The sequence below is a fragment of the Chlorocebus sabaeus genome, chromosome 5 (genome assembly GCF_047675955.1).
Source record: "Chlorocebus sabaeus isolate Y175 chromosome 5, mChlSab1.0.hap1, whole genome shotgun sequence".
Classification (NCBI taxonomy): domain Eukaryota; kingdom Metazoa; phylum Chordata; class Mammalia; order Primates; family Cercopithecidae; genus Chlorocebus; species Chlorocebus sabaeus.
The window spans coordinates 74249821-74275280 of NC_132908.1; the positions used below are offsets into that span (position 1 = coordinate 74249821).

Sequence of the window (25460 nt, forward strand, 5' to 3'; positions counted from 1 at the left end):
CCAGGAACAGTGGGGCTCATGCCTGTAATCCCTGCACTTCGGGAGGCTGAGGCTGGCAGATAGCTTGAGTCCAGGAGTTCAAGACCAACTTAAGGAACATGGTGAAACCTCATTTCTACAAAAGACACAAAAAATTAGCCAGGCATAGTGGCATGTGCCTGTGGTTCCAGCTGCTGGGGCTGGACTGCTTGAACCAGGAGGTTGAAGCTGCATCCAACCTGGGTCTCTGGGTTTTAGGAATGGTGTCTTCCTCCCATGCAGGGAGATACCTCTATAGGGGGCAGTGACCCTGGTTCTGCACAGCTGTCATGTCTGAATCCTGGTTACCTAATGTGGCAAGTGCCCTCAGGTGGCCCTGACACAAAGCACCTGTTGACCATGACAAACCTCAAGTCTGATAGTCTTCTTTCTCTGCCTTTTCCAGGCCTTGGGACCACAGTACAGCCTGTTCCCCTCCAGCACTTGGATACGAAGGGATGCACTTCCCTTGCAAAGGAGGAAAGAAATCACTTCCGGGAGCCACTCCCATCACCGGCTTATCTGCCTCCCACACCCTGCAAGGAGCTTCTTAGTCATTTGTTCAGTAGTAATACTCGGTGGAGGACAATTGTGCCCCCCAGTCTGCCACCCCAGGGGATCTGGCAATATCTGCAGACGTTTTTGGCTATCATGAGTAGGACGTGAGCGCTACCGATGGTGATCTACAGATCACGGTGAAGAACACTGCTAAACATCCTACACTGCACTGGGCAATCCCTCCCCACTGCCCAACAAAGAATTATCCGATGTCAATTATCAGCAGTGACCAAGGTTGAGAAACCCTGGATGAGAGGTTCATCCAACCTTTAGTTCTTCTCCTACAATCTCTCCCAAAGTATTTCCTCAAGAGGCAAGATAAGGAAGCATTCAAATATTTGTAAAACAAGGCAGAGGAAAGGAAAATGGCTGGCGTTCATTGATCCTCTATACATAAGTTGTTGCATTTTACATGTGCTATCTGGTTGCTTTTTTTATTTTGTTTTCGTTTACATCAACCCTTATAAGATGGGGACTTTTATTACCTCCATACTACACAAGGGGAAACAGATACCCCTCTGGATAAAGCAACCTTTCAAAATCATGACCTGGGATTCAAACGCTGGGCTTCCTGCCCCTGAACCTGGTCCCCCTTTTCCGAATTCCATAAACCATCTTAGATCAGCCAGGGAGGAAACGGAGCAGTCAAGTCTGATAGTAGGAGGAGGCAGGGTCCTTCTGTGCTTCCCCTTTTAGTGTCTTGCCTGGGAAATGTAAATAATTTAGAGCACAGGGGCTGGAGGGATAATTACCCTGTCTGGTTTCAGAGGCCACCCAGATGGGTGTTAAGGACGAGCTGGAACTCACAACCCCCGCTCCACCACCCATACCCTATGCTCACCCCACTCCCTCTAACCCACGTGCTTTCAGAATCCTGCAGTTCCAGGGCTTAGAGCCTCTTCTCATTCACAAGTCCTGCCCTTTCTCCAGGGAAAAGGCAAAGGTCAAGATATTTGGTAACCAAGTCCCTCAAGCAAAGAAACAGCATTACAGGCTGAGTAAAATGGTATGAAGGCAACACTCAATCAACATGTGTGTTTTTGATGCCTACTGTATACAAGTCTCTATGCCAAGAACAGTGAGGACTGGGAGGTTGACACAGAATATTCATCCCCCTCCTGTTCATCACAAAAAGCTTTACAGAGCATGTAGATTATGCTCGTCCCAGTGCTAGGCTCTGATGCACCAGCAGAAATAAAACAGGATCCCTGACCTCAAAAGACCTGTGGTCTTATAAAAGTGCTAGTTAAGACACACACTGATAGCAGCATGGAGAACGCATAGTCAATGACCTGTATGTTTGATGGATGAATAAATGAATAAATGAAGTGGTATGAAACAAGGGATGAGTACCATTCCAAAAGTGCAGTTAAAGTGTTGGGGAAAGGTAGAGAAATGAGTGAAATACGACTTGCAACCAGGAAAAATTTATGGGATAGGTTGGTCATTAGGCTTAACAAGATTTACATATGGGCATGAGAAGAGCTACATCCTGGAAGAGGAGAATTAGTCAAAATTTTGGGGGGTAAATGCTTTTTCAGACTGGAGGGAGAAACTTTTCTAGAGGCCAGAGCTGTCTGGGAAGACAGAAACGGGACATAGCCAGGATTGTCCAGGTACTCAACACAGAGAAGATTTTATCTGGAAGCCTTCTTGTATTATCTCACTAAGACTCATGAGAACTAGCAGGTAGGTGCTTTTATGAACCCATTTAACAGATGAAGAAGCTGAAACTACCCACCTACAATTCCAAAAGGTAAGTGGTAGAGCCCAGGTAGGATCCCAGGGGGCTTTGATTCAGTTTTGGGGGCAGGAGTCTGCACACTATGGCACGTGGGTCAAATCTGACGTATCACCTCTTTATGTAAATACAGTTTTATTGGAGCACATACATACCCATTCATTTGCACATTATCTATTGCTCCTTCCATGCTACAACAGCAGAGTTGAGTAGTTACAACAGAGACCACATGGTTTGCAAAACCGGAAGTATTTACAATCTGGCCCTTTACCGAGAAAGTCTGCAGACTGCTACCCTAGAGCTCACTTTCTTGGCTTGCGTGGCCCAGCGAGCTTTGGGCTGGCAGCACCAGATGGAGCCGTCAACCTAGCAGACATTCCCTGCCCTTGGACACTGCCAGCCCTTCCTTCTTTGATGGGGCAGAGCCGGTGGGGAGGCAGAACTCAAGGGTCTTCCCAGGACGTATTAAGCCCTGTAAGAAAGCACATCCCTTGAGAACTTGAATTCCTGTGGCATCTCTACTATTTATATTAAAAACACCACAAGAACTCATTTTTCATGCTGTTTCAGCTGAAAACAGCCATGGCAGGACCACAATCTGGAGATCAAGACAGAGTGGGGAGAGCATGTTTGTGGAGTCAGGGCTTAGCCTGCCATGCCCCAGGTTGCCTGTCCCAGGTGCACTGGGCCCAGGCCAGGTTTCTTTCTGGGATAGTGGGCTTGAGGAAGAGGGTAAGTTGAGAGCGGAAGAGGTACCTCTCACTGGAAACCTTGCCTCCTGTCATCTAGAAAAGCATGAAAACATAAGCTGGCGTTCATACATCCACCTTGTTCGACAACCTAACACGGGTCATTAATTGAAATAAAATGAAACCAAATAGAACCCAGATGTTTGCATATATTCACTTGCATACAATTCATAGGCAAATCACCAAATGAAAATGTGCAAAGATATTCACAGTAGTTACTTGAAGGGTATGGGGCTACCTTGTTGTCTCTACCTCAACTCTTAGTTTTGTTTTGTTTTATGGCCCTTAAGCAAAGAAAAGGAAAAAAAAAAAAAGCATAAATGTACACCTTAGAATTATTTTGTGTTTCACCACCCTAAGAATGTCAACTCCACAACTCCACAACCACACCTCCACAACTATCTCTGTCTGCTGTTCATGGTTATATCCCTGATGCCCAGAAAACATCCTGGAACACAGTAAGTATTCAATGAATCATTGTTTATTTAATAAACACTTATTGTTATATACACCAGGTGATTCGCAAGCAACATACATTACTGTTACAGTAAACACATTAAAAGTATGTATCAATCAAGTCAGAAAAGGAATGTGTTAGCTAATAAACATTCATTGATCACCTACTATGTGTTCACATTACTGTCTTTGTCTCCAGGAGACCTTGTGCAGTACAATATTCAAACAAAATATTCAATTAATGCCTCACAAACATTCCTGACCACACAAACTGTACAAACGCTACCACAATTACCACCTACTTTGAGGATGATATATTAAAACAATAGAATAACTACTCATCTTTAAGAAATCAATTATTCTAATGAGCCTATCATATAATCCCTGAGAGTCTGGAGTGTATTTCCCGGGGAGATAATAAAACTGAATTGCAACCATGGTGCAGAGGAGAACCCAAAGTTGTTTTGGATAAGTTGTCATAGGCCATTATGATGCTGGCAACGTCTGTGAATAAACAAGTCAGCATTTGTGAAAGTTTTCAACACAATGCATGGCACCCAATGTGCCCCCTTTTGCTAACCTCCACTGAGCCCCAAGCTCTGAAGATCAAAGTCAAAGCACCACATGAACTTGAGAGAGTTGGAAAGGTAACTACAAAGCGTCTAGAAAGCTACGTAAGTTATATGGGCTTTGTCCTAAGCATGTGATGCTGAGGCAGACTTTTAACTCATTTTTGTTTTCCTTTTTACAAACTTGTCAATGAAACCTTGATTTGAAAAGACTGCTCCTTAATGTCAAGTAGGAAAAGACACCAGAGAATAGCCAAGATTGCAAAATAATGGCTGGCCTGGTTGCACTGCACAAGACTGGCTCTCTGGTGCCTGGGCACGGTGGCTCACGCCTGTAATCCCAGCATTTTGGGAGGCCAAGGCAGGCGGGTAACCTGAGGTCAGGAGTTCAAGACCAGTCTGGCCAACATGGCAAAATCCCGTCTTTACTAAAAGTACAAAAATTAGCCAGGTGTGGTGGCGGGCGCCTGTAATCCCAGCTACTCACGAGGCTGAGGCAGGAGAATTGCTTGAACCCAGGAGGTGGAGGTTGCAGTGAGCTGAGATTGCGCCACTGCACTCTAGCCTGGGCGAAAAGACAGAGACTCCGTCTCAAAAAAAAAAAAAAAAAGAAAACCAAAAAAAAAAAACTGGCTCTCTGGTAAAACTAGACTGGAGCTTGGGTGTGATAATAAACCCCACAACGCTGAGTGGTAACCTGCTCCCTGTGACCCGTCATTGTCAAAGATGCTCATGACTGCTACGTGGTTATCCACCTCACATCTGCCAGCAGGGAAGTTGTGCGAACACCGTGTAGGGGGAAGTGAAGGGCAGCTGGGAAAATGAAAAACACCTTCAGAAAGTGAAATAAACTTTCTTAAGAAGATACCACCCTCCGCTAGCCATATACCAAACCGTAAAAAGAAAGAAAAATATTAGGCCTACACCACATGGAGCAACAAGACAATCCTTTTATCTCAGGGAGGGAAAAAAAGCCACACCAAAATAGCAGCCAGATGTCCCCAGTGCCTCTCTCTTTAAGAAAGAGTACCAAACGACGGACAATCAGACATTATCTATTCATTCTGCAAATAAATATTAATGATTTATTCTATGGCAGGCCTAGGTGCTGGGGAAAAAAAAGACCAAAGAGTCTTTACCCTTAACAACAAGTACGATTAGCTCCTTAAAAACAGCTCAAATTCACTAATGGCCTCCTATGAGCAAAGCTCATAGTGCTTACAGATGTTATCGTCTACTCAGTATATGTCTGTTAAGCCCTAAGCATGCACACGGCACTGCTGTAGGCACTAGGGTTACAAAAAACAGACAAAAGTTCCTTTGTTATGCATCTCATTTTAAGCTCAATTTACCACCATGTAGCAGATATCATTATTCCCATTTTAGAGAGAGGAAAAGTGTGGTTAGCTCTAACCCACCCAGGTCACACACTAGTAAAGGCCAGAGCCAGGACTTCGGCCCAGCTCACCTTTAGGTCCTTGACCTTTCCCTGATCCAAGGGTCAGCAGCAAACACAAATGTCTGCAAGGGCTAGGATGGCAAAATTTACAATGGGCCAGGTTTATCCCATCATAGCCACTTATGTTTTGCTTCGTTTTGTTTTCTTATTAAACACACTGAATATTAACTCATAATTCTATTTTCCACTTCAGCCCCCAAACAATAATAAAGCTTCCTCTCATTTTTCTTGAAAACCAGCCCTTTCTTTTGCTAACTTTTTGTTTCCTGAGAGCCATAGGTAACAGTAAATACATTACTTTCATATATATATATATATTTTGGAGATAGGTCTCACTCTGTCACCCAAGCTGGAGTGCAGTGGTGTGATTTTGACTCACTGCAACCTCCATCTCCTGGGTTCAAGTGATTCTTCTGCCTCAGACTCCTGAGTAGCTGGGATTACAGGCATGCACCTCCACACCTGGCTAGTTTTTATTTTTAGTAGAGATGGGGTTTCACCATGTTGGCCAGTCTAGTCTCGAACTCCTGGCCTCAAGTGACCTGCCTGTCTCAGCCTCCTAAAGTGCTGGGACTACAGGTGTGAGCCACCATGCCCAGCCTTCACTTTCTTTTTAACACCATTGTAAGAAATAATTAGAATGAGAATGGTGATAAATGGGAAACTGACTCTCATCCACCCTAAACATTGAGGAGGCAATGGCAGTTGCTTCTGGGCCTCAGCTGACAGTCACCATGCAAAAAGTAGGCCAAGTGTTGCCTCTGATTTTTCAAGTGAAGCCAGAAATTTAGAATGTTATGTCAGATCTCCCAGTACTTAGATACGGACAATCAATTAAAGCTTTTGAAAAACCAATGTGTATGCCAATATTTTACTGGCTCAACAATACGTATTTTGGTGTTAAATCTGGCATTGGTCTCCAATTAATAAGCTCTGCATTATTCCAGTATTCTTTTTAGCAAATGTCATGCATGTTGCACAATACTTTTATTTATTTAGAATACCTATCAATGATCTTTCTGTATTTATAGATACATCATGACACCAATTACATAGAGAAGAATAATGTGTTTATATCAAAGTGCACTATATTCCAAGTACTAAATATAAGATGGTGGCAGTAACTGAAGTGAAAATTGAAAGAAGGGAGAGGTTGCCTCATTCCTAAATAGCTGTCAAGGAGGAGAGGAGACCCTGCCTTGGTTTATGGATGGGTCCAATTTGGACATACAGAAAAGCATCAGAGAAATAGATCAAGAAGAGATGAAGCATGAGAAAAACCTTAGAGATGAATGTGAGGATGTTTAGTTGCTCATTAATGCTTAAGGAGGAGTAAATACAAGAATATTGGAAGATCACTTGAGACCAGGAGTTTGAGACCTGCTGGGACAATATAGCAAGACCTCATTTCTACAAAAGATAGTTTTTAAATTACCTGAGTGTGATGGCATGCACCTGTAGTCCCAGTTACTCAGGATGATTGCTTGAGCCCAGGAGTTGCAGGCTGCAGTGGGCTATCATTGCACTCCTGCACAATAGCCTGGGCAACAAAGCAAGACTCCATCTGTTTAAAAACAACAACAACAACAAACAAACAAACCTGAAAAAAATAACATTGATAGAGTAAAAAACATGACAAGGAAGTTGTAGAAGGTGAGGACAGAAGGTTATGCTGTGGAAAATAATAGTGTATAAAATGGGGAAGGTATCTGGTCTACTTCATGACATCAGGTTAGAGTTCAGACTCAACTCTTGAGGGAGGAGTTGTGCTATACATCTTTTGACATCTCCTGCATCTAACACAGTGCTTAACATGTAGAAAGCTTCCAATAAAAAATTAAAGATGGAATGAGGTCACCTACACAAAGGCATTTTGACCAACACAAAGTATGCACGACATCATGTGATTATTAATATTGATGAGGAGAGAGTTTTCAAAGGAAATTTCCATAGGACTCCGGAGAGACGAATAATAAATTGAGGGTCTCTGGCAACTGTTAACACTGTTGCCAAAGTTCAACAGGCATTTCCTTCTGAAAAACAATGAAGGGAAACCCATTCTACTGGTTCCTGCTACAACCAGGGATATTATGCCAAAACAGCAAGAGGAATGGAGGTTACTACGTGTCCCTTTTTGAATTTCAGAATTGAGACACACTCTACCCTTCCCCCCCAGTCTCCCCTAATTTAAAAAATAGCAACAGCCTTTCATATAAGCAAGCAGGAAGTTTTACATTCACCAAATGCTACAGTTCACCTTCCATTGCATGACGGCTAAAGCTTTGGAATCAGACAGACCGGGGTTCAAGTCCCAGCTCAGCCATTTATTAGCTCTGCCACTTTAGACAAGTTACTGAGCTTCTTTGAGCCTTTGTAAGATGAGGCAGCAAAAGCAGCACCTATCTCATACAACGTATGAGGATGACGGAAGTGATGGATAGGAAACCTAATCACTCCCATGTAAATACCAGCTCCGAGACAAAATGATCTCATTTCAAGGAGACATCAAAAGCCAAGGAGCCGATTTCTGTTTAGTTGAAAGTCCCACAAAGACTTCATCCAGGTTGTAAATTGGTACTTGATATTAATCTATTTTTTGACTCCTCCTAAGTGCAGTGTTGCCTTCACACGTAGCTGTGTCTCTCAGCGGGGTAATCCATATCCACAGATTGCCCACAGCTGTCCCAACCACATGAAAGACCCAGACGCTCCCCAGTGACCCACTGGCACAAGGTAGCCATTCATCAAATGCTAGAAGCTCAGCACCAGACACAAGGAAAGGTTAGCGCTCGGTTTTTATTGCACTGCTATTAGCTTTCCCTGTCTGCAGCCATTTGATTGGTACAAAGCTTTACACTGTTTACAAATGTTTGAGAGTCCTGGCCTTTTCTTCTTATTGACTTTTACATACTCACATCATTAATCTTTAATTTTCATTGGAAACTTCATCCAGCAATCAAAATGAAATGCTGCCTTCTGCCATGTGCCTCAAAAGTTCTGATGAATTGCACACCACTAAAGAGTCTAGGTAGGGTACAGTGTGTTGGGAGGAGAATTGCCATTATTCATTCTATGCAAAAGTTGAAACTGTTATTTTTCTGACATCGCATATGCACTTGATACCAGCCACGTATTTCCTAGCATACAGTGAGCATTTCATAAAGAGCAGTGGTTATTTATTGGCTGTGGTTATTTCCATAACTGATGTCCTTGAGAAAAACAATTGATATATACATACACACATATATATGTGTATATATATAAAAGATAGGAAGTAACTTCTGAAGTAAATAACATTCTTTGTCAACAACTGTTACAGAAATAGCAGAGCAATGAAAGAAGTAGCAGTGTCACTATATAATCGAAGCTTGAGAGTGCTGAACAAGGGTGTAATGCAATTTGCCATTTTGCTTACTGGTGCGACATATGAATGGGGAAGACAAAGTGGCATACTTTTGAGAAAAAGGAATTGTTTTCAGATTTCTTTCAAATAATTTCCAAGACCAGCATTGTCAAATGCAACAATCTGTGATGGAAAAGTTGCATAATAACAAAAAGCTGACATGCATCTATGTCATTAAAAACTCAATATGATTTAACAAATTTTAGCTAAGATTTAATAATACCATGTTATATGATCTGGATATGCCAGACATTACTTAGTCACTCCCCTACTTTTTCTTATTATGGTTATTTTTCATTTTTTCTATTGTAAATATTTTCATAATGTCAATCAAAGAGTATTTTTGAGATCCAATGATATATACTGAAACTTTGAAAAGCTAGTTATGCTATTAGGAATCCCAATCTCTTAGAGTTTTGCTTATTTAAGACTAATCTGAAAGAAAGGGTCAATCGACATCATATTAATCCATTAATGGATATAATTATATGAATGCAACTGAGATAGAATTATTCAATACACAAAACCTGTGCTGTTAAGAAACAGATAAAAAGGAAGCCTATAAGGATTTTACCCCAAGTTGCAATAGCTTGACTTCCTTACTATCAAATTTTTGGATTGGTTTATAAAACTTTATGTTCAATACTTCCTGTTTAACTCATGAAGCATATTGTGGCCAATATGGGTGAAACCACAGAGAAAGAAAAGCAAACAAGTATACTTAGTATAATTCGTGGTAATTTCTCTTATGAAAGAGATTATGAGTCATTTTATCTCTACAAATTTGATGCACTTCCAAGCATTCTGGTGTGGTACAAGAATATTAAAGACTCAATTCCTCAATTCCCAAGCATTTTCTATTTCCCAAGCATTCTGACATGGTATAAGAATATTAAAGACTCAATTCCTGATTTTGACAAAGTTACAGTGTAGCTGGGAGGTAAGACATGCACAAAGACACTAAACATAAGTTTACATAAGTTGTCGCAAAGCAAATGCTTTAAAAGAAAAGGTAAAATCTCCATGACTGGGATGTCAAGATAATGCCGTAAGGGAGTGGATGGAAATTTGTGTTTGAGGAATGGGGTAAGCCTCATAAAATCGTTAAGAAGAATGGAAAATAAAGACTCCTGGTGTGTCTGCAAAATAATTAGAGGATTAATCTGTATAGAGGAGACACATTTATTGGAGGCAGGTGAGATAAGGTAAAAGAAGGCAAAGACACTGGCTGCAGTCTGAATCTTCAGGGCTTTATTCTATACCCAACATAGATGTTATTTAACAATATAATGACTTACAAAGATTCTTGCTTTCAGATATTGGTCTAAGCATGATGTGATCAGGGGAAAGAACATTGGGGACTGGAAGATCACTTTAGGGAGCTACCTTGCACATCTGGAATAAGAGGAGAATAGAGGAGGATAAATTAGGAACTCAATGACATCAGTGGAAATAAAAATTCTTTCGGAGGGATACTGAAGAAGCATGATTCTTCAGGTTATATGAAGGTTTGAGGAAAAAACTTTTGAGGTTATATGGCTATTGTCAAAGAGGCAATGCATCATAAAAAACCACTCTAAAATTGTAAACTCAGTTGTTGGAAGAACTTCTGATATGACCACTGAGAAAAAGAGAAGTTAAAGAAAAGTATTAATTTAGTAACGGCAGAGAGCAGATGATGTATGAGTCTGGTCTGAGATATGCTGAGCTGAATCTATTGTATATTACTAGATGGACGGACTTGGTGGACAGTCAAAAATACTTGGCTGAAGCTCAGGAAAGAGATTGGACACTGGGAGTCACCCATTGGGCAGGTGAAGCTATAATACAGATGAGCTCACCAAGGGAGATGTGTTATGCAGAGAAGACTGCAATCCTGGGACCAAGACTTAAGGAATGTCCACACATAAAGACAGGAGACAAAAAAAAAGTTGGTCTCAAAGAAACAACCAGAAAGATAGGAGGGGAATCAATGTCTTGGAAAAGTATAGGATCCCAAGATAGTTACCTTTGAGGATTACTCAGAGTTCTGACACATATTTTAGCCACAGGACCTTTTTGTCAAGTGAAAAATCTATGAGAAAACTGAGAATAGCAGAACTGCTCCAGAACAAAATGGCTTAGAGACTTGAAGAACTGATGTTTCAGTAGGGCATGGTGGCTCACACCTGTAACTGCAGCACTCTGGGAGGCCGACACAGGAGGATCATTTGAGTCCAGGAGTTCAAGACCAGCCTGGGTAACACGGCAAAACTCATCTCTACAAAAAATACAAAAATTAACCGGGTGTGGTAGCACATGCCTGTTGTCCCAGTTACTCAGGAGGCTAAAGTAGAAGGACTAACGGACCCCTGGAAGGTTGAGGCTGCAGTGAGGTGTGATGAGGCTGACAGAGCAAGACTCTGCCTCAAAAACTGATAAAAACCAAACTGTCTTCTCAGCCCTCCCCATCCCCAACCTCACCCCCACCCCAAGCATTCACTGTTACTAAGGGAGTGCTGGTTAACAAAGACTCCATAAAACAGAGCTTGAAAATCATTGTTGACTTTTGATTCTTTTCATTTTAAAGATGAAACTGGAACACCGCGAGGAAAAGTGAAGAGTTTATCGGTGACAGAATCATGAGTTTCATCCCCTGATTTCTGGTCTGTTAGCCTTTAATTACCAACAATGCTTCGTACAGTGCCCAGAAACCTGAGAGAGAAGAGAGCTTCAGGGAGGAAGGATGGTGACCTGTGTACAGAGCATACAGGGCGATGAGGGAGTCCTGGAGGCGCTCCCAGCCCAACACAGACAGACAGCTGCTCGATCCTCCATCACTATTCCAGGAATACACCTATCAATCACTTGCTGCAGGTCGCAGGAGAGAATTTATTCTCTGTATGCCACTTTATACTTTCTTTTTTAAGATGAGCCTCATTCTGTTGTCCAGGCTGGAGTGCAGTGGCTTGATCTCAGCTCACTGCAACCTCTGCCTCCCAGGTTCAAGCAATTCTCCTGCTTCAGCCTCCTGAGTGGCTGAGATCACAGGCACCTGTTACCACACCCAACAAATTTTTGCATTTTTAGTAGAGATGGGGTTTTACCATGTTGACCATGCTGGTCACGAACTCCTGGCCTCAAATTAGAGGTCCACCTCGGCCTTCCAAAGTGCTGGGATTACAGGCATAAGCCACCGCACCTAGCCCACTTTATACTTTTCAAAGTATTGTCCCATCCAACATCTTATTTTATCATCACAATAATCATGGGCCAGGGACAAGTTGGGCAGGTACTGTAGTATTCACAATGTACACAATGACTCAGAGACATGAACTAACTTGACCATCTCACTCCAGCACTAGGATTAGCACTCCAGTGGCTCCCCATGAATAAAACAAGGCAGCTATTTGGGTTAAAGAATCAGCAAAAATACCAGAAGGTTTTGTGTCTCATCTGAATCAATAGCTAAGGATTTCTGTTTCCAGGTAACATGGAAGAAACACACTCCACTCTGCCTCTCCCATTGAGTAGAGCAATAAAACACGGACACAACACACGTAGCAGCTATTTGAGGACTCTGCGAAGGAAATGGCAGCACACAGACTGGAGGAGAAGACCAGAATTTGAAACGCTCCTGAACCACAGGTGGGTTTTTCAGTCTTCTTCCCTCTAGTATACCTTGGCCTGAACTTAAACACCAGAGCTGGTCGTGGGCAACAGTGCAGAGACAGATTAGAAAACTGCAGGAGAAGCCATGAGGATCTGAGAGTGGAGCTCTTACCTCCAAAAAAAAACTATAGAAATCCCCATCTGGTTTTCTTTTTCTTTTTTTTTTTTTTTTTGAGATGGAGTCTTGCTCTGTTACCCAGACTGGAGTACAGTGGCGCGATCTTGGCTCACTGCAAGCTCTGCCTCCTGGGTTCATGCCATTCTGCCTCAGCATCCCGAGTAGCTGGGACTACAGGCGCCCGCCACCATGCCTGACTAATTTTTTGTATTTTTAGTAGAGACGGGGTTTCACTGTGTTAGCCAGGATGGTCTCGATCTCCTGACCTTGTGATCCACCCGCCTCGGCCTCCCAAAGTGCTAGGATTACAGGCGTGAGCCACTGTGGCCAGCCGGTTTTCTCTTTATCTATTTTTTAGTTGGCATATAAAAAGCTGTACATTTCAGTGTATACATCTTAATGAGTTTGGGGAAAGTATACACCCATGAACCATCACCACCATCAAGACCATCAACATATTTATGACCTCCTCAAATTTTCTACTCTCCTTTGTTATTATTACGAAGATTGTTTTTTCATAAAAATCAATTAATTTTGTGAGGCTGGTAGAAGAGCTCCAATAACAGGCACTCACAGAAGCCAAAATTCTGGGGGAGAGAAATTTCTGTTTTCTGGACTTGTGATCCCAAGAGGGTGAGGGAAAACCCTCCATTTTTCTCTCTGTCTTCCCACCACTGGCAACCAACCCACCAGCGTGGGATAACCCATTTCTAGTTTTGTAATCAGAAAGCCAAAAGGAGGAAGTTTGAGAAAACATGAAATATTAAAGGTTTGAAATAAAGTAGAACTCAAGAAAACAAACCCCTAAATGTGTTTATGAACATTTGGGTTCATTCTCTTACAGGGCATGCACAGATCTGATCCTACTCAGCCTACCAGATACTCTTCAATGAACAAACTACCTTCCAGGATCCAGACTGGCCACTAGGTGGAGCACATGCAGGGCAGATCCAAATAGCACTGAAAAACCTCTGAAACCTGGACAAATGTTGGAATCATAACCCACAGAATGTCGGGTAGAACTTGGGACCTGGCCTCAGACAGCCCAACTGACTGCTAAAAGAAAAACATCAACATTCTTCACAGGATTTTAGAAAGCCCCAGAATCTATTATCACTACATTTAAAATGTTTGGGATACAATCTAAAATTACTCCAGCAAATGAAAAATTAGGAAAGGCTAAACTCAAATGGTAAGAGATAATCAATGGACATCAACACAGGTATAATAATAAATGTTGAAATTATCTGACAAAGCCTTTAAAATCTAGTATAAAGTTGCTTGAGCAAGCAACTCTAAATGCTTTGAAACCAAAGGAAAGAGAGTCTCAGCAAAGACACAGAAGATATACAGAAGAATCAAATCAATATCTTAGAACTGAAAAGCGCAACTGCGATTTAAAAAAAAAAAACCCTCACTGAATAGGCTTAATCAAATGAAGATAACAGAAGAGTCAGTGAACTTGAAGATAGAGAAAAGAACTTACCCAATCTAAAAAGAAAGAAAAACATTGAAAACATATAATAGAGCCTTCATGGATCTATGTGATAATAAATGTTTTAACATTCATGTGACTGAAATCCCAGAAATAGAAAGAATACAGTACTGAAAAAATATTTGAAGATTACAAGTTGAAAACGTCCCAAATTTGGTGTAAGACACAAACCTACAGATTCAAAAAGTTGAGTAATTCCCAAACAGGATAAACCAAAACAAATCCACACCAAGATACATCTTACTCAGTTAAAAACTAGGGAAAAAGAATAAAGTCATTATCTATAGACACACAGCAATGGAAATTACTGCAGATTTCTCACTAGAAACTGATAGTTACGGGAGGCAGCTCAATGCCTAGGCAGAAAGGGGCAAGTCCCCATTGAAACCCCACCTCCAAGGCAAAGACAATTTAAAGCCTGAAAGCCAAGTTACAGGTTAAATCCTCGGACCAAATTGAGAACTTGTCTTCCCATTTGGCGTACTTTCCTCTGGTTGATTCCCACTCTTTACCTATTTTACATTTTCCTACCCTTTCCTAATTGGTTTTCTACACTGTTGTGCCCACCTTTGAGTGGTGTCCTCATCTTTTTTGCATACAAACCAATCAGCATGCACTCCCCATTCTGAGTCCATAAAAAGCCCCTGACCCAGCACTTTGGCAGGCCAAGGTGGGTGGATCACTTGAGGTCAGGAGTTCAAGACCAGCCTGGCCAACATGGCAAAACCCCATCTCTACTAAAAATACAAAAATATTAATTGGGTGTGGTGGTACCTACCTGTAGTCCCAGCTGCTCCAGAGATTGAGGCAGGAGAATTGCTTAAACCTGGGAGGCAGAGGTTGCGATGAGCCAAGATTGCACCACTGTACTCCAGCCTGGGTGACAGAGCAAGACTGTCAAAAATAAATAAATAAGTCTCTGACCCAGAAACACAGAGAGGGAGGAATTACTTGACTGCAGGGGTGGGGAACAACTGCCCCCTCACACCCCAAACTCCTCTCTCTGATGAGAGCCGTTTCATTGCTCAATAAAAGCCTCCACTCTCATCACCCTTCAGTCATCAGCATGACCTCATTCTTCTTGGACTCTGGACAAGAGCTTGGGACCCACTGAGCACAGGTACTCTGAAAGGCTGCAGCACTGGCCCTTTGGCCTCGCTGGTGGAGGGCAGTACCCCATATAACAGGGCAAGGGACCGACTGAGCTGCTAACACACTGCTGTCCATCAGGCTGTGGACAGTGGAACTAAAAAAGCTAATTAGCACACTAACGCCACTGCTTTGGGGTCACCGGCACCTGTGCCTGGGCACCACCATGTTCCCTTGGAGGTAACACATCTGGTCTGGCCATGGGCCGACAAGGAGGTTGCTCCTGTGTTGGCACTCAGAGTGGCTGGCTGAATCCTGTACTCATGCGCTCATGTGCTCCCTCCTGCAAGGGACTGGGCGTGGTGGGTCGAGTTGATGGGATGTCCCTGCTGAGTCCAACAAAGGGGCTGAGAAAAATCCTGTTTCAAAACTATGGGCCCAGAGGGGAGTTACACACAATTTTTAAAGTGTTGAAATGAAAGAACTGTCAACACAAACTCTACATCCAGAAAAAAAATCCTTCAGAAATAAAGTTGAAATAAGGACATTCTCAGATGAAGAAAAACTAAGAAAAAAATCGTTTACAACAGATCTGCCCTAACCAAATTGCTAAAGCGAGCTCCTCAAAAGGAAAGAAAATGATACTAGATAGAAATTTAAAACATCAGTAATAAATAGCAAATGAAAGAGTGAATATAATAGACCATCCTTCACTTGAGAAAAAAGATGGAAAGCAAAAATTAAACACTGTTTAGTGGGGTTTTCAATACACGTAGATGTACTAGATGAAAAATTACAACCTAAAGGGAAGTAAAGAGATGCTTATAGTGGTGTTGATATTCCACTGGAAATGGTAAAATGTTGAATTTCAGTAGACACTAAAAAGCTAAAAATGTAATTATAATCCCCAGAGCAACTACGTAAAAACGAGACAAAAATATATGGTTAAAAAAACAGTAGTTTTTTTTTAATGTTTAAATAACCCAAAAGTAAGCAGCAGAAAAGGAAATAGAGGATGGAAACAAGAGGGGCATGGCCCCTGCTTTCATGACAATTTTAAAAAGCAGATCAGCATTTAGATTTTAGGATAAAACTCCTAAAGGAAAATATAAAGCAGAGCAAGCACTGTTGTCATGGCCTGGCAGAGTCTTCCCGCCTGCTGCACAAATAAAGAACACAGCATTGCAGTAAAGAGTTTAATTGACACAAGGCCAACCATGCCATGTGGGAGATGGAGTTATTACTCAAATCAATCTCATCTAAGGCTCACAGCTTAGGGGTTTTTCAAAGCAGTTTGTAGGAAGGGGTGGGGGTGGTCAGGTAATGAGTACTTGCTGATGATCAGTTAGGGTAAAAATAAAATCAGTGGGTTGAAGCTGTCTCCCTCAGGGAGTTGCTGCTGAGTGGGGCCACAAGAGGAACAGGGAAGGGTAGTTGGGTCCACTTAGAGCCATGGGTATCAGACATGCAAAAAACACCTGAAAAGAGATCTTAAAAGGCCAGTCATGTGTTTCACAATAGTGACATTATCGGCAGGACCTCCAGCATAATGGCTGGCAATTGTTTATGTCTACACCTTAGCAGAATTCAGGTTCCTGTCCTCCCTCTAGCCTGGTGGCATTTTATTAGCTTTACAAAGGTGCTTGTATTTGGCGGGAAACCTCTTATCATTTAAACTATAACCTAAATGTCTTCCAAAGTTAGCTTCATCTAAGCCCAGGAATAATTAAGACAGCTTGAAAGATAAAGGCAAGAGGGGTGTGAGTTAGATCAGATCTCTTTAACCATCATAATTTTCTCACTGATATAATTTTTGCAAAGGCAGTTTCACTGTGACATACACTAATACTGCTGGCCCACAGTGGTCAGGAATGCCTCGAGAAGGAGATGAGCTTTCAATTGAGACAAAAAGCAAGTCCAGGGAAGGACCTCTCAAGAAGATGGAAAAGCATGAGCAAAATCCCTACAACAGGAAGCGACTTGGAAGAACCGAAAGATCATTGCAGCTGGCGTAGTGAGCAAAGAGCATGCTAGGAAGGCAAAAGAGAGGAGGAAAAAGACTGCATAAGCCCTTGCAGACCATAGTTACAAGTCTGGAATTTGTTCTTAGTGCAGTGAGAAGCTGCTGAAGTTTTGCATTTGAAAAGAGTTACCCAGAAGAACCCTACCTAACCTCCACCCCAAGTGGGAGATTCCTACGCAGAGCATGTAAGTTGCTCCCTCAGAATTTGGCTGAGAATTACATAGCAGAACAAACAAGGAGGTCCCAGGCAAAAGCCAGCTTTCTCGTTTCTTTGACAACTGAATGGTTGGTTTCCCTGGGCAGAAATGTGTATAAATCTGGATTACATCTAACAGTCAGATTCCTTATCTAAAAGACGACAGCCAGTTTGATCTTTGGCCTAAGGGGAGAATTGAAAGGTGTTTATGTTTTAGAAATAATCAGAGTCAGACATCTCAAAATTAAAATTCTTTGTCAGCCTGTCAATATTTATGAATGTGTAAAATTTCCGACAGCCCCATTCCACAATTTCCATGCATTGAAGGTTGAGAGATGTTTGACCTTGAAGATAGCATCTCTTAGCCAGCATATTTCTCATTTTACAAAGTTTATTTAAAACTCTGACCCATCTTCTAGTTACCTATGTTCATCTTTCTCCTTGAAATCAACCAGAGTGAGATTTTCTTACAACAGACCTTGCAGGATTGAAAAAGTAAGCTACAGCCTCCCCTCACTACCCCAATAAACATGAATTAGTAAACCATGAATACTATATGCTACAGCCAAACTAGTTTGGAACGAAGATTTGATTTCAGAACAAAAGGTTTTATGCATAGCTTCAACATTAACTTATTATGTGAACTTGGTCAAGTATTTTATTTACCTTCAGTGGCTTCTATTTTATCATCTACAGAATAAAGAGATATTTTAAATAATTTTGGGAAACACTAACACCACAAACAAGATTGATCAGAGGTTTACCATAAGCCAGGTTCTTTTGCAGAAGTCCTCTGTGTTCTGTTTGCTTTGATCCTCACAACCACCCTATGATGTAGCATGGCATAGATGCCAGCTTTCCTGTTCTCCCTGAGATGTATGGTAAAATGAGGCCCAGAATCCCTTTCCATGAAGGGCTTGTTGGCTCAGTTACTGGTAGTACAGTCAGCATAAGGCATCTGGCTGTCAGTCTCTTCAGAGGTCACCTCCACAGCCAAAAGCAGCCTCACCCAAGGTCATGCCCCTTCCCAGGAAACCTGTACCTAATGGCTGATCAATGTAAGAACATAAAAGCCTGGCCTTCTTAGCTCCAGAGCAGCTTTAGGGGCCCGTTGATGCTGACATGGGCCCTGCATCATAGTTTTTCTCCCTCTGCCATCCCCTGCATCAGTACTGATTCAATAAAGATCACTACCAGCTGAAAATTAAAAAGTCATTGTATGTATGTACATATGTACGTGTGTATGCATGTTCAAGCTGAATCTAAGACAAGGATTTAGAGGCATGTGATTAACTGAGGGAGCACCCTTTGAAACAAACCTGCAAGAAAGATGAAGCAAGATAGGGAAGGGCAAAGTGTTGAACACGGATACAATCTCTGGTAAAGTCTAGCCTTGGCCTAACTCATCAGAGCAAACCTCTATTGCAAAATGTAACTGAGACAGTGAGAGATCTGACCTAACCAATTCCATCTGTATTCTAACTTCCAAGCTGTCCTTGTTCACTCGTGGGCATAGGCTGAACTAACTTTGTGAGGAACTTAGTTTATAGTTTGTTTTTTGAGATGGAGTCTCACTCTGTCATCCAGGCTTGAGTGCTGTGGTACAGTCTTGGTTTTCTCTGCACAAAGGAGCACATTCAAGAAGACCAAATGTCCAGTTCTCCTGAAGGTCCCAATTTGTGTCACTGTCATCCTTTTTCATTGGGATTACCAGAGAAACACTGGCTCCTATCAAGTTCTGTATGCTCCATGAAAGCAGGAATTTTGTTCCATCCACAGGAGATTTTCCTAGAGCCTAAGCAAAATACATTAGAGGTGATGGGATAAATATATGCTGATAAACGTGGTGGATTGAATGGTGTCCCCTACCCCCAAAGATATATTCATTTCCTGACCCCTGGAACTAGTGAATATATGACCTTATGAGAAAAAGGTCTTTTCAGGTATCATTAAGGATCTCTCAATAAGATTGGCCTGGATTTAGGGTGGTGTTTAAATTCAGTCACAGGCATCCTTACAAGAAAAAGGCAGAGAAATATTTATGACACACAAAGGAAGAAAGGTGGCATGAAGACAGAGACAGAGATCGGAGTGGTGAGTCTACAAGCCAAGGAACAGGGAGAAGAGCCTGCAGTCACCAGAAGCCAGGACAGAAGCATGAGACGATTCTCCCTTGGGGTTTGCAGAGGCGCAAACCCTGGCAACACCTTGATTTTGGGCCTCTGGCCTCCAGAACTGTTAGTTTTAAGCCACTGAGTTTGTGGTACTTTGTTTTGGCTGCCCTAAGAAATCAATATAGAGAATGAATGAATTAGCAAATAAATCTGAATGTTAGGGAATGAGTAAGAAGAACCCAAGTTGAGAAAGGACGAGTAGAGAGGAGTTTTTTGAAAAGAAGTTTTGGGATCTGTCTGCACAACTCAACTCAAATAGAATCTCTGCTCCCGGGTTGGATCCTGAGCCTGGGATTAACAAGGAGAGGATGGCAGTTCTACGACAAAGGCAAGCATTGCGCTGCTTTCAAGTATCCAGGCTGTAAGGAGCCCAGGATGAGGTTTTGGTGAGTATGTGAGAGAGAGATGGGCATAAAATGGAACAGCTGACTTGGGCTTCTGTGCCTCAGGTCTGGAAGACACTCTGGTTGGGCCGTCTTCTTGGAATATGATGGGGGAATCCATATCCAGGTAGAGAACTCTAAGAAACTCCAATCTAGACGTGGGAATCTCTTGACTCTTCAGAAGGGATTCATGAATGGAATATAATTTTGCCTAAATTTGAGTAACAATATTCACATGGAGGTGAAAACACTACAGGATAAGGAAAGGGGAGGAAAAGGTAAGACATGAATACTTGTATCTCAGTTTGTTAAAAAATGAGGACACCCGAAGAGCCCTGGAGAGCGTCGGGGACCTGCATCATGGCCCTTTGCCCTGTACTCTGCACCACTTCTTTTCCCAGGACCTCATCAGCTGAGGTTATGGGGTAAAAAATACGCTGGAAAGGACAAGAATCAGTGAGCTAACATTCATGGACAACCTCAAACACTCGCTTAAGAGATAAATGCACACACATGGGCATACAGACACACCCTACCACAGTGGGACTGAAGGAACAACTTTATGGAGACACATTCACGAGCGTTGCAGTTTTGATCTGAAATTCTTGATACTTTCTGAGGTTCATAGCATTTCTGGGAAGAACCTCTGCAGCTCTGCAATGTCTTTTACCGCTTTCCAGTCCTGAAAAAGGTCTTGGAATTCTCTGACTCCAGTTACCTTTCCCAAAGGAAATACTAAAAGAGATAAAGTAATAAAAAATGATTACGTATTTCCAAATCTTCAGTGATAAGGCGGCCCAAAGGTGATAATACGACCATAGCTTTTCTCTCTGAAAATGGCATTTCTAGATGTAGTGCCTTTCCTACCTGCCCTGTGTGAAATAGCAAGCTAATCATACTTCACCCAGATTTAGTTTTCTCTCTGTGTTCATTAACTACCTAATATTATGTGTATTTGTTTATGGTCTGTCTCCCGACAAAATATAAGCTCTACAAAGGCAAGCACCTTATCTATCTTGTTCACTGTCATATCCTCTTAAATAGTACCTGGTATGTAGTAGGTATTCATTAAATATCTGTTTAATGAAGAAGTTAACATTAATTCCAGTTAACTAGATGACATTGATGTACAGTCATCCCTCGGTATCCTAGGAGGATTGGTTCCAGGATGCCCTCCTCAGTTACCAAAATCAGCAGATGCTCAAGTCCCTAATATAAAATGGTACAGTACTATCATATAAACTATGCTCATCCTCCTTTATTTATTTATTTATTTAGAGACAGTCTCACTCTATTGCTCAGGCTGGAGTGCAGTGGCCCAATCTCAGCTCACTGCAACCTCTGCCTCCTGGGCTCAAGCAATTCTCCTGCCTCAGCATTCCAAGTAGCAGGGATTACAGGCGCCCGCCAACACGCCTGGTTAATTTTTGTATTTTCAGTTAAGACAGGGTTTTGCCATGTTGGCCAGGCTGGTCTCGAACTCCTGGCCTCAAATGATCCATCTGTCTTGGCCTCCCAGAGGGCTGGGATTACAGGAATGAGCCCTGTACCCAGCTCACCAATAGTCTTTAAATCATCTCTAGATTACTTATAATACCTAACACAATGTAAATGGTATGTAAATAGTTGTTATGCTGTATTATTTTATTTGTATTATTTTTTATTGTTGTACTGTTATTTTTTTATTGGGTTTTGTCCCCAAGTATGTTTGATCAATGTTGGCTGAATCCACGGATGCAGAACCTACAGGTACAGAGGGCCGACTTTATTTGCTTTGTGAAACTGTACTTTGTAAACGTGAGAAGTTACCGTCTGCAAGATTGCAACGTACATAAATAATGGTAGTGCTCAGGAAAACTACAAGGGCATGTGGAGTTATAAACAAAGGACTACTGAGAAAGCACAGATAAAAAAAAAAAGAACGCTTTATGAATCTGAGCACTACCCATTAACAGAGGAGACTCAGACAAAAATCTCCAGCACACAGTAGGCTTGCAGTGGCATGGGCCCCGTTTGAAATGCCCGTCATCTGAGAAGCAGACTTCCTGACACCATGACCTTGGATTCGGAATTTGTATTTTGTAGAACTCAGCTTCTTTGTCTGTAAATTAAATAACTGTCTGCCTAGATGATCACGAAGTTTCTTTTCCATAACAACATCGGGTGGGGAGAACTGTAAAAAATGGAGCAGGGTTTGGGTATCAATTCATCCCGAAGTCTGAGACATGAACAACAAAAGGACATTAAATCAATAAGAGTTATATGGCCCATAACCAAGCCGTCTGCTCTCAAGATCTGGCTACAGGAATGTTCTTCATAGAGTTAATTACAATAAAGAGAAAATGGAAAAGCAAACTGGAAACTGTTTAGAGTTTATTTTGAACTAACTCCAGACTCAAAGAAAAATTACAAAAACTTGAGTTTCCTATATCTCTCACCCAGCTTATCCTAATATTTTAATAATGTCTTTCTCTTTGGTGCTCTGAAATTTAAGTGGGTTCTGTTTAGCTGTGGGTTTTTCTTTCACCTGCTTTGTACCTGGTATCTTAACTCGGCACTGGAAAACTGTCCTCTATTATTTGATTATTTTCTCATTCCCATTGTCTCTTTTCTCTTGGAGGGACTCCTAGAAGTTGGAGATTGGGCCCAAGGATGTATAGTAATTCTCTTATCTTTCAACTGCTCTCCCGTGTTTTCTCTACACCTTTGGCTTTCCATTCTGAGAGATGTAATGTATCTCTGCTAAATGTTAAAGAACACTTCTTTCATTACCGAAATAATAGTTTTAATCTAGAGCAGGAGTTCTCAATCTTGGCCATATTGACATTTTAGGACAGGTAATTCTTTGTTTTGGGGGCCGTCCTGTGCATCGTAGGATGTACAGCAGCATCCCCGGCCTCTGCCCACTATGCCAGTCGCATCCCCAACCCCACTGGTCACAACCAAAAATGTCTTCTAGACATTGTTAAATGTCCACTTGGGAACACAGTTGCCTCCAGTTTAGAACCGTTAATTAAAAGAACTCTTTATTTTTGAGTTCTTCTCTTTCATTGCAGCTTGTCCTTTTTAAAAAATGGCCGGAATCACTAATACAATTAAGACTTTGTTAAAATCCTCTTTCATTCCTTAATTTTTGTCTTCCAGAGTCAATGTTCTGTTTGTTCATCTTGGTCCTCCTTTAGAATTGATTTCCCTCACATGTCTGGTGGTCTGGACTGCCTGTATATATTCATAAATACAGGTTTTAACATTTAATATAGGTCACTGAGGTGAACTTCTGTCTCCTTTGAGTGGGCTCCATGCCCCCAACAAACTTCCTCCTGGAATAAAGGGATAGACCAGGAACTGAGTTTCTAGTTGGGGCTTATGAACAAGCAGGCTTCACTTTAGGGTGGACGAGTCCAGAGCAAGTGATCAGACTGACTGCTCCCCTCCCCAAATGTCTGATTATAGTGTGCTTCACCATGGGCTCATGGTACCTCATACCGTATCACACCCCCACAAAAAAAAGTCCTAGAGAGGTCTCCCAATACTCACCCTGATTCCCACATCTCCTCCAACCCTCACCCTTTGTAATCTTCCGAACCAAAGCCAGATACGTTCTGAGACTCTGGGAAAGTGTAATTCTCAAATTTAATCTTGTCATTGGTGTGCCCTCGGTGTGTTCCCGGCCCCTTCCCCCAAATGTCCTTCAATAGGTGATTGATTAAACAAAACATTTTACATTTATGCCCAAGGAATACTACATAGCAATAAAAAAAAGAGCAAATATTGATGTGCTCAACAACCTGGATGGATCTCAAGGGAAATGTGTTGACTGAAAAAAGCTAATGGCAAAAGTTTACACCCTGGATGATTCCACCGATGTAACATTCTTGAAATGACAAAATCATAGGTGAAAAACAGATTAGTGGTTGCCAGGATTTAGGGATGAGAGGTGACATAGGGTGTGTGTGACTGTAATGGGTAGCACAAAGGAGATCTTCATGGTGATGAAATATTAATAGTCCTGTGTCTTGACTGTGGTGGTGGTTACACAAATATACACAATAGTCCTGTGTCTCAATTGTGGTGGTGATTACACGAATATACACATGTACATGTAATAAAACTAAATGTCTACACACACATGCCTGAGTGCACGTAAGTCTGGTAAAACTGATGGCTGAAGTTCTGTGATGGTACCAATGTCAATTTCTTGCCTTTGATATTGTAGTAGAGTGATACAAGATGTGACCATTGAAGAATGCTGGATGAAAGGTGACGCCTTTCATGGAACCTCTATGGAATCTCCCTGTATATTTTTTGGGTAATTTCCTATGACTCAGTAATTATTTCAAAATAAAAATGTTTTAAGAAGTGAGTTCACCGTGACTCCACCATCATTCTCACCTCCAGATATTCATGACCTCCACTGGCCCACTAGAAGTTCCCTCTTGCATTCTTAGACAAGTAAGTTTTCATTTCCTCTATAGCATTTCAGTGGGATTTTTGGAGGTAGACGAAGCAAATTCTTACATTCATGTGTGTATACTCAGCAGTCAATGCATATATATATATATAAATATATATATATATATTTTTGAGATGGAGTCTCACTCTGTCACTCAGGCTGGAGTACAGTGGTACGATCTTGGCTCACTGCAACCTCTGCCTCCCGGGTTCAAGCAACTCTCCTCCCTCAACCTCCCAAGTAGGTGCGATTACAGGCGCCCACTACCACACCTGGCTAATTTTTGTGTTTTTAGTAGAGATGGAATTTCACCATGTTGGCCGGGCTGGTCTTGAACTCCTGACCTCAAGTGATACACCTGCTTCGGCCTCCCAAAATGCAGGATTACAAGCATGAGCCACCACACCCGGCCCATACCTTTCTTTTGAATTAAGAGAAACATGAGGTCTTAAATCACACTTTCAATTAAAAGCCCAACTTACAAAGAACAAGATTTTTTTAAAGTAATCTACATTTAGGGATATGTTATTCAAATATTATATATTCCCTTATGAATTCTAAACACCATCCTTGAAATACAGTAGGAAGCATTAAACATGTATAGCTTTCATGTATGTCAGTCCCACCTCAAAAAAGCAGTTAAAGATAATACCACCATTGAGTGAACATACACACACATATGAAGAGGGTATCATATCAGAAGTCTACATAGTAGGATCATGCTGACTAATCATATCGCAAAATTTTCCCACATTACTAAGCATATCAGCAAAAGTCAGATATGGGCCCTTGACTTTTCCTGATAATCTTCTGCAGGAGCATTCACATTGGAATAGTTGCTGCATGTGCTGTGGACGTCTTTCAAAGGAATTTTCCCATAGATTACTCAATATCTCCTCTAGGGTATCACTTCATAAATTTCCTT

The 25460-nt window shown here is 41.7% G+C and overlaps 1 long non-coding RNA gene across 1 annotated transcript; it reads left to right on the forward strand.

The window, feature by feature from the left end:
• The first annotated feature begins 4159 nt into the window (after nucleotides 1–4159).
• LOC140711755 (uncharacterized) lies at nucleotides 4160–24466 on the forward strand. Its single transcript, XR_012093047.1, has 3 exons — nucleotides 4160–4196; nucleotides 12421–12580; nucleotides 24299–24466. It is a non-coding gene; the product is annotated as an uncharacterized lncRNA (long non-coding RNA).
• The last annotated feature ends 994 nt before the right edge of the window (nucleotides 24467–25460 follow it).